Source organism: Lissotriton helveticus, chromosome 1_1 (assembly GCF_964261635.1).
Source record: "Lissotriton helveticus chromosome 1_1, aLisHel1.1, whole genome shotgun sequence".
NCBI lineage: Eukaryota > Metazoa > Chordata > Amphibia > Caudata > Salamandridae > Lissotriton > Lissotriton helveticus.
The window spans coordinates 361,447,320-361,467,502 of record NC_136057.1 but is presented as its reverse complement, the minus strand read 5'-3'; the positions used below and the strand labels follow the sequence as shown (position 1 = coordinate 361,467,502).

Genomic DNA, 20,183 nt, shown 5'->3' with positions numbered 1-20,183 from the left:
AATGTTGGAGTGGGGGAAAGGAAGTATTTCTTAGTGGTAAAAATTGTGAAAACTCACTAAGCGGTACACTATTGTGTCAAGGTATTAATTTACACGGAGCCTGCGAAGGTTCTTCCAATAACCTTTCTTGCCACCTGCAGGGTTCGCCCACAGCGGTGATAGATCCAATTTTCAGGCAGCTTTCCAATGGTAGCTACATTATGTTAAATGACCACAGCTGTTGTGGAATGATGCCAGGTATAAGCTAACTTGTTACTGTGTCAGCCAGGATCACTTGCTGTATGCAAGTATTGTTTCCTAAAACCAAGACAGATTGGGAGTCGCCACTATGGCCTTCACTGAACATCTCTTCTATACAAATCGATACTTTAAGCAGAATGAAAGCCATTCATTTATAAAAAACTGTGCCACTGACCTCGTCCAGAGAGACGTATGATCTGCAAGTTGCAAGGTCCTCTGCAGAGATACATGCATTATTATCAACAAACTGCCCAGTACATTTTGCAGAAATGTTAGGTCATATCTTTAACATGTCTGATACCAGCGGTATTGCACATGTATTTAAGATGATTTTTTCGGGACTGTTAGCACCCTTTGAAGCAGTCCTGGGCATTTTCCTAACTTCTTCCACTCTGTGTTCGGCAGCCTGCCTCTCATTTTGGGACTCGTAGCAGGGATCTTATTTCTATTTCTTCTGCTCGTTATGGCAAACCCGGCCACCCAAATCAGCATGGAAAATGCACTCCAGGCCATGAGGTATTGTGAGAGAATAACACAGATCCTTGGCTTGGCTCATTTGAGAGATCTGAATACCACATGGTTCCTGTCATTCATACCAATCTGGCAAGATTGCATCTTACCTGTTCTACGATGCCTGCTTTGTGGAGAGGAATACGTGATAGATGTCTGTCTAACACTACCATCGGTTATGCCAACGGATGCTGACGCATTACTGGGTCCGGTAATGGCTCAAGTGTTGTGTTGCCCCCCGCGGCTACCAATCCTGATGACGGCATTCATTGAGATCTCACCGGCACATCCAACTGGAGGTGAGATATTCGGACCAACAGGTACACGGGTACCACATTGCTAACAGGGCTGACGCTGACGGCGATGCTTCGCATCTGTGCACAATTGACCTTCTTAATGAAGTAGTCGAACTATCATCTACTGTGGTAGGCGATTTCTTTGCCAGCCTCGATGACTTAATGTTTTCTCCTGACACCGAGAATAACATTTGAAATTAGCACACAGCGTTCTTTCGAACTCTGAAATTTGACCTTCAATTTTTTCAAAAACAAAAGCTACCAACTTTGAAACTCTATTTTAACGACAGATTTATTTGACTTTTTCCACAAAAAAAAACTGAACTTTGGCACAAATGTAATCTGCTTAAAGTAGAACTATTCTTAGAGAACAAGAATTTCTTGAACACTTCCTAGAAACAATATTAGCCTAATCCACAAACCAAAACAGTTTGTATATTCTGCTATGGTCTCCACCTTTTTCTTCTGTAACTAAAAGCCATTTCATAAATGTAATTTTCGTGATTCATTCAGTTAGCATTGCTAATATCATATTATATGCTTACAATGAAGTCAGTTCCCTTAAATGTGTACTATACAAAATGTTCAAATTTTCATGTGCAACCATTTCAAATGCATTTAATGTGATTTTTTGGGGGTTGTAAACACATGCTCTAGATTATATGTTTTAGTGCTTGAACTTAGATGAACATGATAACGTGGAGTGGGTGTTATGTATCATTTTAGGACCGTATGGTAAGTTTACCGATTCATGCCGTTATGTAGGTATAAATCACCATATCCTTATATAGGCATAGAAATCATAACCATATTTAGGCAAAGCTCACGCAGTCCAAATACGGCAGGGCTACTTCCACTAGTTCTGAAAATCCACAACAATTTCTTGGAAAACTCAGCTTCAGCAGCCGGGGACTTCCCCTTACTTGAATATTGATTTGTCCAAGAACTCATGGAGTTTTCAAAGAACTGAGACTCTTTGATGACGTTAGTATGTCCAACTGTACGTCAAAGTCGGCACCTTCAAGGTATAAATATACCCTCACTCGCCCAAGCAAACACACGGTGGGTTGGAGCAGTTCGACTATCTACTTGCCCGACGCACCCAGCTACAGCAAGTGCCGAAGGCAGCCGACCCTCCAGCAGATGCACTGAGGGAGACGCTGTCTTTTCTCCTGCCGAGAAATCCAGCTCCAGTGTTTCCAAGCTACCCTTGCGGGTTGTTGGGAAATCGAGTCCCGAGACTGACCTTCTCCATTCTAAACTATGGTACCGGGCTGATTAGACCCTTAGAGAATTCTTGGGCAGATTCTTGGCAAAAGAATACTACATTTATGCTACACCTCACTTACTTCTTCCCTCATACTAAGCTTAGGTTAGGTTCACCAAGGTAGGCGTATTTTAGAAGCACCAGTTGAGTACTTTTAGTCTCTGTTATTTATGTATGTATTTATATATGGTTAGGAACCATACAATGCTCTTACAGTATTAAGTTATTCTACTATTAATACTGTACGCAGTATATTTTACAAACAGTTTTACGATTGTAGCAGTTCATGTCTGATGCTTAAGAAAGAAGACTGTTCAATAAAACCTATTATTGAAAGCGCCCGTCTTTCTACTTTCTCTGCACCTCTGGTGAAACGAAGCATGCACGATTGACTGAGTGAAATATCTATCTATTGTTTCCACGACTCTGAAGATACGCTTTATCTTGGGGAAACAAAGTTGTCATGTTTATGCGGTTGTCAGAGACTAATCCCTTCTTGTGATTTCGAGAAAGTTTCTAGTGAGCTCTGAGTAAGCTGGCATACACAATTAAGTCTAGTATATTCGATAGAGACCTAGTCGACCTCAGTCCTATGTCTAATCTATAGGATATATTATTCCAATGCGCAGAGCCTATTGGGAATATAGGAACTACACTACATGGCGCCCAACGTTTGGTAAGGCACTAATTTAACGCTAGATACTAGAGTAACTCAGTCGTGCTTTTCACAGAGACCCTTTTATCCCGTAAAAACTCTAATAGACGTCTGGAGTGGGTTAAAGGATAAAATATCCGCCTTAAACTGAGTATGAGGAAAAATCCTATGTATTAGTTTTTGGTTTTGTTCAACGTTGAAGGATACAGTGTTCCAAAATATTGTGCACCTTCTCTTTATTTCCTTGAAACTTTCTCTTTAAAACTTGCAACAAAATGGAAGATAGCGACTAAGAGAGTGGTGGACCTGCAGGCTCTATTATCCGGCCGGGTTTAGACGAGACAGGCCTCCAACAAAATGACCCGTATGCTATAATCATCCCAGAAAACATGAGGAAAACCATAGCTATAATGCTTATAGAAAATGGCCTATCACCGAGAGGTGGTACGGTTATATTTGTCATAGAGGCATATGAGTATCGGCAGACAGAGGTATTCTATTCTTGGATTGTCTTTCCACAGGCAAATCCAACAACACATGTGTTCCACTTCTACAAGATGGAGGAACATCCAGAGGAATACGTTCCTTTCGAGGACGTTGAAATTCCACTAACTTCCCAATAGCATCAGCTCTGGTTTAAAGGCGCCCTACAACATCAAAACCACATTACCGGGCTCGATCCACTAGGTAGACCAGGAGCTACATGGCCGGTACTAGCCAGCTATACACCACATACTAACATTGAAAGAATGTCAGATGTAGAATTGTTAGCTCAGCTAAAACAATAATTAAAATACATAGACAATTGGTACAATATGTCATGCAGACTTTAACAGTCCAACTTGCTATAAGAAATCCACAGCCCACCCCTCACCAGGGGAAGACAAACAAAATCACACCACAGACTATACAGTCAGTAATCGGTAAGTTGCCCGCAAAAAGGGAACAAATTCCATTCTGGTTATCCCAGAAAATGACTCAAATATGTGGACAAACTTAAGACAGACTTAAGACAAAATCCTAACTTCTGTGAATACCAAAAGTAGTAAGTTCATTCTGTGAATGCCAAAAGTAGTAAGTGCATTCTGTGAATACCAAAATAGTAGTAAGTTTAGGATTGAGTCTTAAGTTCATTCTGTGAATCGGGCCCATCAACTTGCTCCTGAAGCCACACAAATCATCTCATCATGAACAACCAGACCTGTCATCAGTAAACATCACAGCGGTCCCACTACCTGGTGGAATGGCATGGGATACAACTGATTATGGCATTTATGGCCCTGTTGAGCTGCTAAAGATTCCTCATCAATTTAAGGTTTCCTTGAGTGATTTCGTCTCACCTAGCACATTTTCTGATGATTGGGACTTTGAGACTGTTAATAACATGATGGCAGACTTAGAAATGTCAGCAAAATTTACAAAACATGAATTCTTAGAAGGTTCATCAAATTATGAAGAAATTTATTGTTTTAATCATTTCGGCCATCATTACTTGCATAAATCTGCAAACGCTAGAAATGTTTTAACTCATAATCAATGGGAACATTGCCCAACACCTCCAAAAGGTAGTACTAAAACGTTTCTTAGAAAATGTCCATATTTCGCAGGTTTTAATGTTACAAACCCAGAAAGTTTTTACTTTAAAAATGTGAATAAGACGGGCATGAAAAGTATGTTGACAAATACTAAACAAATTTATTCTGCTGTCTTTTATACTCAATTGTCCACCTTAGGCTTTAACTTTTGGAAAGACAACATTGAGACAAAAATTGTTTGGGGCACAAAAGACTGGCAGGTACCAGGTTTAGAAGCATTGTTAAGAGCCTGCATCATCCCAGAACAAATGATGTTCCTAAATGACACTGTTCAACAGACATCTTGTCTTGGCATTGCTAAGATAAAAGATTTAAACAAACCGTCCATACCTAGGCCCACATCAGATGAGGAGGTAGACTTAAATTATATTTTAGAACAGAACAGAACAAATCCTGAATGGAAAAAATGGTTAATCTGGCCCAAAGACACAAATAACTGTCAAGATAGATTCCTGAACAAGACACAAGGGTTCACAGTAACTCAGCCAGATCCAAGATATCTTCAAAGACAACATCCAGGGATAATAACAACTTACAGTGTAGGAAAACGGTGCCTTGAATGGCTACAAAAATCCACACTTCCAGAAATAAAACAACTCTTATCTTTGCTTAAAGATGGCCTGATTTACGAGAATTCTTAATGGGACCTCGTAATCCACGTCATAAACGTTTCATATTCGCCGGTATATACGCTGCCTACAATGAAGCTTGGAAAGTCACGCAAATGGAAACAGCTGAAAGAATACGACAAATTGATCGTATTAATTTAGAGAACTCACTCACTGTAGTTGACAATGGGTTAACAACTCTGTCGACCAGAATTTACTCTTTGGACAGCATTGTATCATCTGCCATAGACATAATGGAACAGGACTTGCTAATGCTACAACACGGCCAGTCTCAAATACATTCTATAATGCTATTAGGCTGGACATTGCAAAACCTTAGTTCTGGCTATGTGCCTTGGCGTTTAATCAACACTAAGTCATTGTTTACTATATTTAACCTTACAGATAAACAAATCTCGTTGGCACAGAGGGGAGCAGACTATACGGTGCTGAGCATTGAAAAACTGGAGATATTACCATTGACCGTTTCTGAGAAACTATCAGTTGAATGGATAACACATGGCACCATCACGATACCAGTGACGACTTTCCAGTTTCAGTATTGCTTAAAACACATACCAGCAGGCCTGTGTGAAAGGTTGGGTAAAGAATACATTAAGTCGACCTGGGATTTACCATACACACACAAATGTTGGATTGGGGGAAAGGAAGTATTTCTTAGTGGTAAAAATTGTGAAAACTCACTAAGCGGTACACTATTGTGTCAAGGTATTAATTTACACGGAGCCCGCGAAGGTTCTTCCAATAACCTTTTTTGCCACCTGCAGGGTTCGCCCACAGCGGTGATAGATCCAATTTTCAGGCAGCTTTCCAATGGTAGCTACATTATGTTAAATGACCACAGCTGTTGTGGAATGATGCCAGGTATAAGCTAACTTGTTACTGTGTCAGCCAGGATCACTTGCTGTATGCAAGTATTGTTTCCTAAAACCAAGACAGATTGGGAGTCGCCACTATCGCCTTCACTGAACATCTCTTCTATACAAATCGATACTTTAAGCAGAATGAAAGCCATTCATTTATAAAAAACTGTGCCACTGACCTCGTCCAGAGAGACGTATGATCTGCAAGTTGCAAGGTCCTCTGCAGAGATACATGCATTATTATCAACAAACTTCCCAGTACATTTCGCAGAAATGTTAGGTCATATCTTTAACATGTCTGATACCAGCGGTATTGCACATGTATTTAAGATGATTTTTTCGGGACTGTTAGCACCCTTTGAAGCAGTCCTGGGCATTTTTCCTAACTTCGTCCACTCTGTGTTCGGCGGCCTGCCTCTCATTTTGGGACTCGTAGCAGGGATCTTATTTTTATTTCTTCTGCTCGTTATGGCAAACCCGGCCACCAGTGATACCCAAATCAGCATGGAAAATGCACTCCAGGACATGAGGTATTGTGAGAGAATAACACAGATCCTTGGCTTGGCTCATTTGAGAGATCTGAATACCACATGGTTCCTGTCATTCATACCAATCTGGCAAGATTGCATCTTACCTGTTCTACGATGCCTGCTTTGTGGAGAGGAATACGTGATAGATGTCTGTCTAACACTACCATCGGTTATGCCAACGGATGCTGACGCATTACTGGGTCCGGTAATGGCTCAAGTGTTGTGTTGCCCCCCGCGGCTACCAATCCTGATGACGGCATTCATTGAGATCTCACCGGCACATCCAACTGGAGGTGAGATACGCGGACCAACAGGTACACGGGTACCATCTGATATGAACATTGCTAACAGGGCTGACGCTGACGGCGATGCTTCGCATCTGTGCACAATTGACCTTCTTAATGAAGTAGTCGAACTTTCATCTACTGTGGTAGGCGATTTCTTTGCCAGCCTCGATGACTTAATGTTTTCTCCTGACACCGAGAATAACTTTTGAAATTAGCACACAGCGTTCTTTCGAACTCTGAAATTTGACCTTCAATTTTTTCAAAAACTAAAGCTACCAACTTTGAAACTCTATTTTAACGATAGATTTATTTGACTTTTTCCAAAAAAACAAACTGAACTTTGGCACAAATGTAATCTGCTAAAAGTAGAACTATTCTTAGAGAACAAGAATTTCTTGAACACTTCCTAGAAACAATATTAGCCTAATCCACAAACCAAAACAGTTTGTATATTCTGCTATGGTCTCCACCTTTTTCTTCTGTAACTAAAAGCCATTTCATAAATGTAATTTTCGTGATTCATTCAGTTAGCATTGCTAATATCATATTATATGCTTACAATGAAGTCAGTTCCCTTAAATGTGTACTATACAAAATGTTCAAATTTTCGTGTGCAACCATTTCAAATGCATTTAATGTGATTTTTTGGGGGTTGTAAACACATGCTTTAGATTATATGTTTTAGTGCTTTAACTTAGATGAACATGATAACGTGGAGTGGGTGTTATGTATCATTTTAGGACCCTATTGTAAGTTTCCCGATTCATGCCCTTATGTAGGTATAAATCACCATATCCTTATATAGGCATAGAAATCATAACCATATTTAGGCAAAGCTCACGCAGTCCAAATACGGCAGGGCTACTTCCACTAGTTCCGAAAATCCACAACAATTTCTTGGAAAACTCAGCTTCAGCAGCCGGGGACTTCCCCTTACTTGAATATTGATTTGTCCAAGAACTCATGGAGTTTTCAAAGAACTGAGACTCTTTGATGACGTTAGTATGTCCAACTGTACGTCAAAGTCGGCACCTTCAAGGTATAAATATACCCACACTCGCCCAAGCAAACACGGTGGATTGGAGCAGTTCGACTATCTACTTGCCCGACGCGCCCAGCTACAGCAAGTGTCGAAGGCAGCCGACCCTCCAGCAGACGCACTGAGGGAGAAGCTGTCTTTTCTCCTGCCGAAAAATCCAGCTCCAGTGTTTCCAAGCTACCCTTGCGGGTTGTTGGGAAATCGAGTCCCGAGACTGACCTTCTCCATTCTAAACTAAGGTACGGAGCTGATTAGACCCTTAGAGAAATCTTGGGCAGATACTTGGCAAAAGAATACTACATTTATGCTACACCTCACTTTCTTCTTCCCTCATACAAACCTTAGGTTAGGTACACCAGGGAAGCGTAATTTAGAAGCACCAGTTGAGTACTTTTAGCCTGTTATTTATGTATGTATTTGTCTATGGTTTAGGAACCATGCAATGCTCTTACAGTATTATTTTATTCTACTATTTATACTGTACGCATTATGTTTTACAAACAGCTTTACGATTGTAGCAGTTCATTTCTTATGCTTGAGAAAGAATAATGTTCAATAAAACCCTCTATTGAAAGTGCCCGCCTTTCTACTTTCTCTGCACCTCTGGTGAAACGAAGCATGCACGATTGACTGAGTGAAATATCTATCTATTGTTTCCACGAGTCTGAAGATACGTTTTATCTTGGGGAAACAAAGTTGTCATGTTTATGCGTTTGTGAGAGACTAATCCCTTCTTGTGAATTCGAGAAAGTTTCTAGTGACCTCTGAGCTAGCTGGCACACACAATTAAGTCTAGTATATTCGATAGAGACCTAGTCGACCTCAGTCCTACGTCTAATCAATAGGATATATTATTCCAATGCGCAGAGCCTATTGGGAATATAGGAACTACACTACAGTAGGGCGCCTTTAAACCAGAACGCATGCTCTTGGTAAGTTAGTGGAATTTCAATGTCCTCAAAAGGAACATATTCCGCTGGATGTTCCTCTACTTTGTAGAAGGGAAACACATGTGTCACTGAATTTGCTTCAGGGATGACAATCCATGAATAGAATACCTCTGTCTGCCGATGTTCATGTGCCTCTATGACAAAAATTACCCTACCACCTCTTGATGATAGGCCATTTGTTATAAGTTTTATAGTGATGATTTTCTTAAGTTTTCCGGGATGATTATAGCATCCGGGTCGTCTTGTTGGAAACCTGTAATGTCTAAGCCAGGTTGGGTTGCAGTTGCTACAGCTCCAGCGGTCGCGTTGTTGTCTCCGTTATTCAACATTGTTTAATGAAAGTTGCAGAGCATGTTTCAAGGAAACAAAGATAAGGTGCACAATATTTTGGAACACTGTATGCTTCAACATTGAATAAACCAAAAACGAATACATAGGATTTTCGTCCTACTCAATTATGGCGGATATTTTATCCTTTTACCGGCTCCAGACGTCTATTGGAGTATTTTACAGGAAAAAGGGGTCTCTGTGAAAAGCACAACTGAGTTACTCTAGTATCTAGCGTTAAATTAGTGCCTTACCAAACGTTGGTCGCCATGTAGTGTAGTTCCTATATTCCCAATAGGCTCTGCGCATGGGAATAATATATTCTATAGTTTAGACGTAGGACTGAGGTTGACTAGGTCTCTATCGAATGTATTAAAATTAAAAGTGAGTTTGCCAGCTAACTCAGAGGTCACTAGAAACTTTCTTGAATACACAAAAAGGGATTAGTTTCTGACAACTGCATAAACATGACAACTTTGTTTCCCAAGAATAAGAATTGTATCTCTAGAGGTGTGGAAACAATAGATAAATATTTCACTCAGTTAATCGTGAATGCTTTGTTTCAACAGAGGTGCAGAGAACTAGAGAGACGGGTGTTTTCAATCAAAGGTTTTTATTGAATAGTCTTCTTTCTCATGCAAGTAAAGTGAACTGCTACAATCGTAATGCAGGCTGCAAAGTATAATGCGTACAGCGAGAATAGTATTATAAAATAATATTGTAAAAGCATTGTATGGTTTCTAAGCCATATACAAATACATACATAAATACACAGGCTAAAATACTCAACTAGTAATTCTAAAATACGCCTACCCCAATGGACCTAACCTAAATCTTGTACGCGGGAAGGAGTAAGTATTGTGTTGCATAGGTTTGGTTTTCTTTGCCAAGAATCAATCCAAGATTTCTCTTAGGTTCTAATCAGCTCCATACCTTTAGTTTAGAATGAAGGAGGTCTGGTATCTCTGTCTCAGGACTCGATTTCCCATCACCCCGCAAGGGGAGCTTGGAAACACTGGAGCTGGATTCTCAGCGAGAGAAAGGACAGATTCTCGATCAGTGCGTCAGCTGGAGGGTCGGCTTCCTTCGGCACTTGCTGTAGCGAGCTGGATTGGGCTAGAGCAAGGTAAGGCATATTTATACCTTGAAGGAGCCTAGTTTGACGTAAAGTCGGGCATAATAACGTCAGAAAAGAACCCCAAGGGAATAGTAGTTATTTGTAAAGTCCATAAGTTCTTTTTTTTTTTTTTCTTTTTTTTTTTTTGAAAACCTTTATTTATGTGAAAGTGTACACCGCTATTTAGCCGAACATCCCGGGGGCACGGCAGCATATTAAAGACATATTTTCATGGTACACATCGCTCATATTTCCGGATAGGTGAGGTTCAAAGTCCATGAGTTCTTGGACAAATCAATATTCAAGCAAGGGGAGGTCCGTGACTGCTTAAGCCGATTTTCCAAGAAATCTTTGTGACGTTTTGGTACGGGTGGAAGTAGCCATGCCTGTATTTGGACTGCATGGGCTATGTCTAAATAAGGGTATGATTTCTATGCCTATATTAGGACAATGTGAATTGTACCTATAAGGGCATGAATCGGGAAATTTAGCTTGGATCCTAAAACGCCATAAAACAGGGCCATGTATGTGACATGTCCAGGTATTTTTTGGATGTGGGTAGGCAAAGTATGTTTAGAAACAGTAAATGCTAAATGTACTGAAGGGATTTTTCATTCTCCATCCTTGGTTCATGACAGCTTTGTTTGATCCCATCAGGTTTTATTCATTGACGAGTGGATGTTAGCTGTCAACATACACACCTGTATTCTCCCTCTACCCACTGAGCACTCACTCAAGCTAACTGTTTTTACATTCACCCACTCCCTCACCTTCAATCTTCATGTACCATTGTTCGTCCTCCTGCTCACTCATATTCAGCCATTTGCATAACGCATTTCGCCTCTCATCCATTTAAATAGTAGCGTCCTGCAGTTAATACTTCAGTTTTATTAGCGTTTAATTTTAGTGAACCAACACTCATCCAACATGTATTGTTCATTAGCTACTGCTGGATCTTCCTTTGGCAAGGAAGAAGGATGGTCAAGGCGTACAGTGAGTTGTGTGTTTGTCAGCCTAATTCATAAATTCATATGAGAGAAACCATGAGTTTAGATAAGTTTTCCAAGCAGTAACACATAGATGTTGAATAGGGGAGGACTCAGGGAAGATCCTGAAGAACTCCCTTGTTGATAGCCTTCGAAAAAGATCGAAAGTAAGAAGATAAATAGCCTGATTTCATTCAGGTACACAAGATGGAAACTAACATCAGGTTTATCAGAGATACCTACTTCCGTGGGCCATGAGACGAGAACAAAGTGAAACAACTTCGCAAATGCTGCTTTGAGATCGAGTGAGATGAGGGCAGCAGAGCCTAAATATCTGAGGAAATACTTCCTTTTCCAAGAATTTAATTGTGAAAGAGAGGAGAGAGTTGCATCTACAATTACCAGTAACCTTAGGATGAAATAAAGATTTTTTACGAACAGAACTAAGGCTTATCTCCACTAAACCTTTCCAGTTTTAATAAATGTGTTACAAATGGGAAAAAGGCTTACCACAAAGCTGGAATCCCACATGCATTTACCATGTAGGATTAACCCTGCAGGCAAGACTACCACACAAGTCCTCACCACTCAGGATTTTACGATGGATATGCCTTTACAAGGAATTTCATTGTAAAGGCATGAATGGTAAATGCATATTCATTGTAAAAGTTTCAGAGGTAAGTATATGTAAGTATTAATGGTTTTAAGGTTTAGGTGAAAAAAGCAAAGGTTACAGGGATGTTATGGTTAGGCTGAGAATTCACAAATACAAACCAGTGAAAATCAGCAGTTATAGTTGCCTCGGTTAACTTCAACTTACACCCCCGCAATGCACTGCTTATAACCAGTCATATTACATCATTCATGACATGGTCAGTGACATCACTGATAACATCTCAAATGACATCACTGATGACATTATAAAGTGAGTAAAAGTGTTTTTAAGAGTTTATGGGTGTTAAACATATATGCTAACCTACTACAAAAGTTAAATTAGTGTACTAGGTGTACTACTACTGAGTGATAGTACTTCTAACATACATTATGGTAGTGGCTGTGTGACTATATGCTTCCTTGTGTGTATGGGTGTGTGAGTGGCTGTATGTGTTTATAGATGGGTGTGTGAGTAGCTGTGTGGGTTAGTGAGATGCTGTATTAGTGAAGTGAGTGAGTAGGTGTATCAGTTGTGGCTGTATGGGTGAGTGAATGGCAGTATGAGTGGCTATGGGTCGGTAACTGGGTGTGTTGTGACTGTATGGGTGATTGAGTGGGTGTCTGAATGGCTATATGAGTGAGTGACTGGGTGTGTTAGTGGCTGTATGGGTAAATGGCTGTTTGAGTAGTTGTTTGTTTAAGCGATTTGGTGTGACTGTGGCTGTAATGGCGATTGAGTATCTATGAATTGCTGTATGGGTGAGTAAGCAGATGTGTGAGTGCTTGTATGGATGTGTGAATGGGTATGTAAATGATTGTGTGGGGGTGTGAGTGAGTGTATAAGTGCTTTTATGGGTGAATGAGTGGCTGTGTTGAGAGGGTTTATGGGTGAGTGAGTAGGTTACTTGATGTAATGAGTGGGGAGGCGCTGAAGTGTTTTAATGACAAGGGGATGTCCCAAGGTGAATACTCATGAGTGAGGGACAGAGTGCAGTGGATTTGTGAAAGTTAAAACTATCTCAAGAGCACCAACAATTTTATTCTATAGTGTCTTTGGATAGAGTTAAAAAAGCAGAGGACGGGAGCTTCAAAACAAATATACCTCCTTAAAGGTCAACATGTTTCTGCCTATCACAGACTCCAACTTTCTCAGGCATTCTTCAGGACCAGAATATTAAATTAATCACTCTGTAAGTTATAACACATTCATATGTGTACAGAAGGAATTCTGGCCGTATTTTGGAATTGACACCAGTGATGTGTATAATTAATCCACTGCACTCTGTCCCTCACTCACGAGTATCACATTGGGACGTCCCCATGTCATTTAAACCCCTCAGCTCCTCCCCACTCATTACATCAGGTGGGGAGTTGCAGCCCACATCAGGGACCTTGCAGGCCCGATGTGCGGAGGGAGCCCAATGATGAAGCATGTCACCTTTGGATGAGTGAGGGTTCGCGTCAATTAAAAAGAATATTCCTGACATTCTCACCACTCTATTTTTAATTTTTTATAGGACATATCTTTAGTGAGTTATCAGTTAGTAAAGGGAGACACTGTTCAGTTTACACTCCCTCATATCCTTGGGGTGATATTATGGTCCTACTACCTTCTCTATCCCCCAGTGGGTGGATATTAGAAGGCCCTCAAAACAATGAATGGTGGCTTCCTAAAGGTATATTATGTCCCCCAATCCACTGGTCGACATGTTTCAGCCCTACTTTCTTCCTCTCTGGATCAATGGACTTTCTTCAGGACCTGTCCTATATCAATTCCTTTAGACAAAGGGTAAATGTGACCATCTATGAGCAATGGTAGTGTGGACTGTTCACACTCATGCAAGCATGCATCTACAACCACACCAGGCTATTTCCTCTGTCAGCACTGCAAGGAAGAGAAAACAGAAGAAATTATGAAAATCTACACATATAATGTGGTTGCTTTGTTCGCCCTAAGTTGGCAAACTTCGCAAAAGCCTACATTGATACATGTGCCCCTATGTATTTAAGGACCTGAGCCCTGTATGTAGCTAATTTTGGGCATTCCCATAGTATGTGTAGTAAGGTTCCTAAGAAATGGCATTGGAGCCAGCATTCAGGTGATTTAGATGGTGTATGTTTATGTAATCTACTAGGGGTGAGAAGCCAGTATGTTACGATTTTAGTGGCCATTTCAACACCGGGAATGTTATGATCTGTGTGCCTGGAGCAGTAGTAGATTTTATCCCATTCCTTCATAGACAGCTCCCTCCCTATCTGACTCCCACCGGCGTTGGCCCAGGGATTTCACAGTTGGGCATTCAGGGGCCAGTAGCATATTCAGATGGGTAATGAGGCAGGTGTTTGTCGTGCTAGAAAGTAGCCAGCATTCGTATGGGGTGAGGTGATGTTGTGCCCCTGGGCGAACCGTGGGTTGCATCACCAAATGGCGAATCTGGATGTAATGCCACCTATCTCCTGCAGGTAGTTTGTGTTCTTGGCAGAGGGAGTCGAATGGGATGCGACCTTCTGTGTCAAATAGATGCCCCACCGATCTACAACCTGCTTGGGTACAGCGGTGGAACTCAGGGTCCGATAGTAAAGTCGGGGTTCCCTATAATAGGAGTTAAGGGAGAGGGAAAGGAGGTGAGATGCCTACAAGTCGCCACCTTGTCCCATGCTCCTAAAGCTGGCTTGGTGATAGCAGAAAGATATAAGTTAGGGGGACGTGTACTTTTTGAAAATAAGGGAATCTTCCACAGGGGCTGTCCGGCAAGCGCTTCTTACATAAAAAGCCAGTGTTTTTCCGACCCCGCATGTGACCAGATTCTTAGCTGTGCAGCCCGGTAGTAACAAACTAGGTCCGGAATTCCCAAACCACCCTCCGAAGGAGGCTTGTAGCTAGATCTCTGCGAGACATTTATCCGCCCAGACAAATTATCCGCCCAGACAAAATGATTCAAATTGTCCTGAAGTGATCGAATGGAGCCCTGAGGTGGGTATAATGGTAATATTTGGAAGAGATATAAGATCCTGGATACGATTGCCATTTTCACTGCGGCTATCCTCCCAAGCCAGGAGAGTGTGTGTCTGCTGGGTTAGTGTGCGGTAATTGAGGGTCAAAGTCTCAGATGTCGTGGGGGCAATCTGGAGTCCCAGGTACCTGATGTGTGAATTGGCCCACTGGAGAGGGAAGGTTTGTTGAAGTGTAGTTAACAACAGTTGTGACATTGATAGGTTTAGGGCTTGTGACTTGTGGATATTAATTTTGAAACCTGCAACTTGGCCAGAGGCTGCCAGTTTGTCGAGGAAGGCCAGCAAGGATGAGGCTGGGTCTTCCAGCATCACCAGAAGATCAACAGCGTACAAGCTGATTGTGTGAAAGTCACTGCCAAACTTAATTCCCTTAATAGCAGAGTGGGATCGGACTCTGGGCTAAGGGCTCCATGTATAGGGCAAAGAGTAACGGTGACAGCAGGCACCCTTGTTTGGTGCCTCTATTACTTGTGAATGGAGTGGAAGAATGGCCGTTTATCCGAATGACTGCGGTAGGGCCGTCATAGATGCGAGATAGCCACCTCCTAAATATGTCCCCATACTGAAATGCGCCATGGTGGCCTAGAGATAGGACCAGAGAACTCTGCTGAACGCTTTCTCAGCATCTACCGATAACAGCATATGTTCTTGGCCATGTCTCTGGGCCTTGTCTAATAGGTGGAGGACCCTGTGTGTATTGCCCCCGCACTGACATTCTGGGAAAAATACTGCCTGATCCAGATCAATAAAACACGGCAGTAAGGGGTTGAGACGAGCCGCTAAGATGCATGTGAATATTTTAAAATCCACGTTTAAAAGAGAAATTGGTCTGTACGAGGAGCAATGGGCTTTATTTTATCCTGGTTTGGGGATCACTGAGTGGAGGCCATTTTTACAAAGGGGGGTGAGGGTCACCGAAGTCTCAAGGGCGTTAAAGAGTCGGGTGAGGTGGGGGGATAGTATCGGGCAGAACGTTTGATAAAAGATGGCTGAAAAGCCATCGGACTCAGGGGACTTAGAAAGCTTTTGTCAGACTATACATGCAATGACCTCCTCAATTTTGATCGGACTGTCTAACTCTTCCCTTTGTTCTGAAGTGAGGGTAGATGTATGTGGTTCCTGGAGGTATGACAGGATTCCCTCCAGCTGCAGGCTCTGTGCTGCGAATTGCTTTTGATAGTAGTCTCTAAACGTCTCTGCTATGTGGGGATCTTCGGTCCGCACCTGGCCCTCAGACACTAAAACCTTTCTGGACCTGTTGCTCCTACCACCGGATCCTCAACCTGTTGGCAAGGAGATAGCCTGCCCTATCGCCCCAACATAAAATTGATACTGTAAGCAGAGTGTGGCATATTCTGCCCTATTTTTATAGATAGTTGGGTTCTAGCGGCCTCCAACTGCCTCTACACCCAAGGGCTCCAGTCCGTTTGTGAATGCCCTCGAGTTCCGCAGCATGTTGGAAGAGGTTTTCCCTTTTATCCTTGCGCTCTTTATTTTCGGCCAACGATATGGTGATCAGATCCCTCTTACCACAGCCTTCCGTGCGTCCCAGATAACAGAAACGGCAGATTCCTGGGTGTGGTTGATGGCCCGATAGTCTTTGATCATTCTGGTAATTTGCTGTACATTACCAGGACGTTGCAAGAGACTATCTTGTAGGTGCTATGTCTTGGGGTTAGGGCCATGTCTTGGAATGTCTGTGTTGGCCACTACAACTGCATGATCTGACAGGGATCGGGGTTGAATTGTGACGGCTTGCACCCAAGATACCAGGTCGTGGGTGCCCAGAAAATAGTCTAGCCTGGCATATGTTTTCCTGGCAAATGAATAGTATGTGTAGTCTTGGGCCTGCATATGTGTGGTCCTGCAGATATCGGTGAGGCCCCTTTTGTTGAGCCTTGCCAAACCTCCTTGGAAAGTGCACCCGTCTGTCCCTGTCTTTGTGCAGATTTGTCCATGTCGTTATCAAAGACGAGGTTTAGGTTTCCCACACCACTAAGACCAGCCAACCTGAGGAACGCATGAACTCTGTCACTGCTTGTTTCAAGAAAGCCTCCTGCCCTTCGTTAGGCGAGAGGCTATAGTGATTATTTCAGTGCCTGTATGTAGTGAGTATGCTAACAGCCTCCCCTGTAACTCGGCCTCTTTGGATATCACCTTGTCTTTGAAGTGTAGGGAGACTAAAATGGCTACCCCCGCTGTTTTGTTCGGGAGGGAAGAGAAATATTGACGTGGGAAGTGTTTGAAGCGAAGCCTATGCTCATCCTGGGGGAGAAGGTGGGGGAGCTCCTTTTCAGGGGATGATTGAAGCCTTTGACATTTAGTGTGAGAATTCTCAGTCGATCTGATATTGGGCACGGGTGTAGAGTGCTATGCAGAGGCTACCTGTGAGAGGGCAGAGGATAATACATGCGGTGCAGGTAGAGCGTATTGTAGTAGGGAGTGTAGAGGTCAAGGGCTCACAATGATAGTTCCCAGGTCCGTTCAGCAAAGGACATTAAAAACAAACCAAAGTCATAACAAACAATAACAATAAAAAAATTTAACTAATGTAAAGGACATTCAAGTCCATTTCTGGTATGCCCATTTAGTCACGGCATCCGCTGCCCCGGCGTTGTTTCAAGGCGGGAGTAGAAAGGAGAGAGAGATGTGAGCGAAGGAGTAGGAATAGGAGACCCAAAGAAGAGTCCCGCCTTGTCAAGGTGACGTAGGTCGTGAAGAGGCTCTGGCTAGTGTGTCTATGACTGCCTGCTTTCTCTCTGGCTATTGTATCAGGATCCAGTCAAAGACCAACCAGGGAAGTGCCAGAGTCCCTCCTTCAGCTGTTTATTCGTCTGTTTCTTCTCTGCTGTTTCGCATAAATTCCGGAGGGTCTTCCTTCAAGTCCAGTATGCGTTGTGCTTCTTCAATAGATTTATTTAAATATTTATTTTTGCGATTTATACAGCGCGTACAATTGCCCGTAGGCTTCTCGGTCAGATTTGATGTAATTTCCCTTCATGACCTAAGATGATACAGAAGTGGTGCCCCCAGGAAGAGTGCACTCCTGCTGCACTAAGGTGTGTAGTGATGAAGCAAAAGTCTTTCCATTTCTGGAGGGTTGTTGCTGCGAGGTTTTGGTAAAGGACCAGGTGACAGCCTTGATACTGCAGGGGGGTTTGTCTCTGGGTTTCTGGAGGATACGCTCCTTTAAGGGGAAGTCATGGACACACGTGAGAATGTCCAGTGGGGGGCTTTAGGTGAGCATTTGGGTCCCACTCTGTGTGTTCTGTCAAGTTGGATAGTTATCTCGGGACCGGCTACAGGATGGATCAAAATAAGTCCTGCACGTAAGAGGTGATGTCCAACACCTCAGTTCAGAATGGAAGCCCTTGAATCTGGATGGTGTTCCGGTGTGATCTATTCTTCAGGTCTTCTGTGTTGGCTTGAAGGTCCTGGTTTTGATCTCTAAGGCGTAGAATCTCCTGTTGGAGTTGTTCAATTTCTTCCTTCCTGCTCGTTTCATGATCTTCCAGCATGGAGATTCTCTCCCCCAGCCCATCTAGATCATGATGTGTGTCCTTTAACTCTTGTGTGACCTCCTTCCTGAAAAACTGAAAGTCCTCAGTCATGCAGGGAAGCGAACAGCGACTCCAGGTAGGGGCGGGTGATCGGCTTGCCCGTGGCTGCAGAATCGGAGAACCCCTCAGGGGCCCTCAAAGGGGTATCCCGCTCCGATCCTCCTGTGGGCTTTAGTAACATGTCTTTGAGTTTGCTATCTTTTTTCCCCCTTGCAGTTCCCTCGTTGTAGGCAGACGAAATGCCAGGAGTTGGGCTACAGAAATGGCACTGGGACTACAGCTTTTCCAAGCGGATGCCTCATTGTATCAATCTTTTTCTAGTTACTGTACTCCTGGTCTTCCTCGGCCGGGCAATCCACCCCTCTAGAGTGCAGTACGTAGTATATATGGCCCAGGTCTGCCACCGCCCCAAGGCTCGGCGCACCCCACCACTCATGTTCCCCTGGTGTGCCCAATGCTCTCTGGGTGCTCCACAGCAGCCACAGGAAGTGGCTTATTGCAGGCACCTCGTTGCGCAGTCTCGGGAGCCCGGGGTCAAGCGTGCAACAGGTAATAGGCCTCTCTAGGCCGGACCGCTCACTTTTGTGTCATTGTCGTGCTCATGTGTGTGGGATCCAGCACTGTGGAAACTTTGGTGGTGGTGTAGAGGGCTCCGCTGCAAATTTTCCCTCCGGCCTGGTCAGTGAGCCTCTGGGTTCAGGTATGTAGTAACGCTGGGGGGCGCAGGCCTCTACACGCAGCTCTACGGAGTTGGAAAGCAACTTTGCTCGGCTCCGCACCCTCTCCCTCCCAAAGTAATTAAAAAGGCACTTACCTGCCCCGTGGCTGCCGCCTCCTTGCCATGGCTGCTCTCCTGCCTCCTCCTCGCTGTTCTTCTTCACTGATAACCCCTAAGTTGTACATCTTGCGAGTTCCGGACTTATACCGCAGTGAACTAGGAACTCAACTTCTAACAATCACCATTTTAGTTGTACAGTGGGGAAAAAGTCAATTAATGTAATTGTGTCTGACCTAGTAGGATAACCAACTTGACTGTTAACATGATCAAGAATGGAGGTTTCGGGGCACTTAGTTAGGGTGAAAGATGCTTGTTTGGGTGAAATGTGGGGTGGGGGCTATTGTTGGTGGGAGTTCCAGTCTGTCATTTGAGCATGGTTTCTTTTGCTGAATATTTTACACTAGCATTGTGTTTTCCTTCTAGGTTAGGGGGTGATCACACAGACAGTGGTGATTAGCTTGATGTAGCATGGCACTGCCGGCCCTTTGAGTATCATGTCCCATCCTGGGTGGGTGCACCCCAGTTATGGCCCCTCTCTGACCGCGTTATGGCCTCCATTAAGATGAGGGTGCTCTCCTGGAATGTAAACTGCCTCCTTGACTGCATTAAGTGTTCTGAAGTGTTATGATACCTCAAGCGTCACAGGGCAGCAGTCATTGTATTGCAGGAGACACATTAATTGGGTACGAATTGTCTCTATCTGGGCCGTTTCAGCTACAACAGTGTTTACCATTCTGGTTTTACAAGAGGCTCCAGGGAAGTTGCCATATTGCTGCACAAATCTCTTCCATTGGAGGTTATAGCACTTGGGTTGTTATGTGGGTATTGAGGGCTGACTGGAAATTATACAATATAATTTTATATCCTGTCATGTCCTGCCGCCCC

General features: G+C 43.1%; 1 protein-coding gene across 3 annotated transcripts in view; it reads right to left on the bottom strand.

Annotated features, from left to right (window-relative positions):
* The window catches only part of LOC144808610 (adenosine deaminase 2-like), a 773,449-nt gene that overhangs the window by 198,436 nt on the left and 554,830 nt on the right, over positions 1–20,183 (bottom strand). The gene's annotated exons all lie outside the window — the stretch shown is intronic.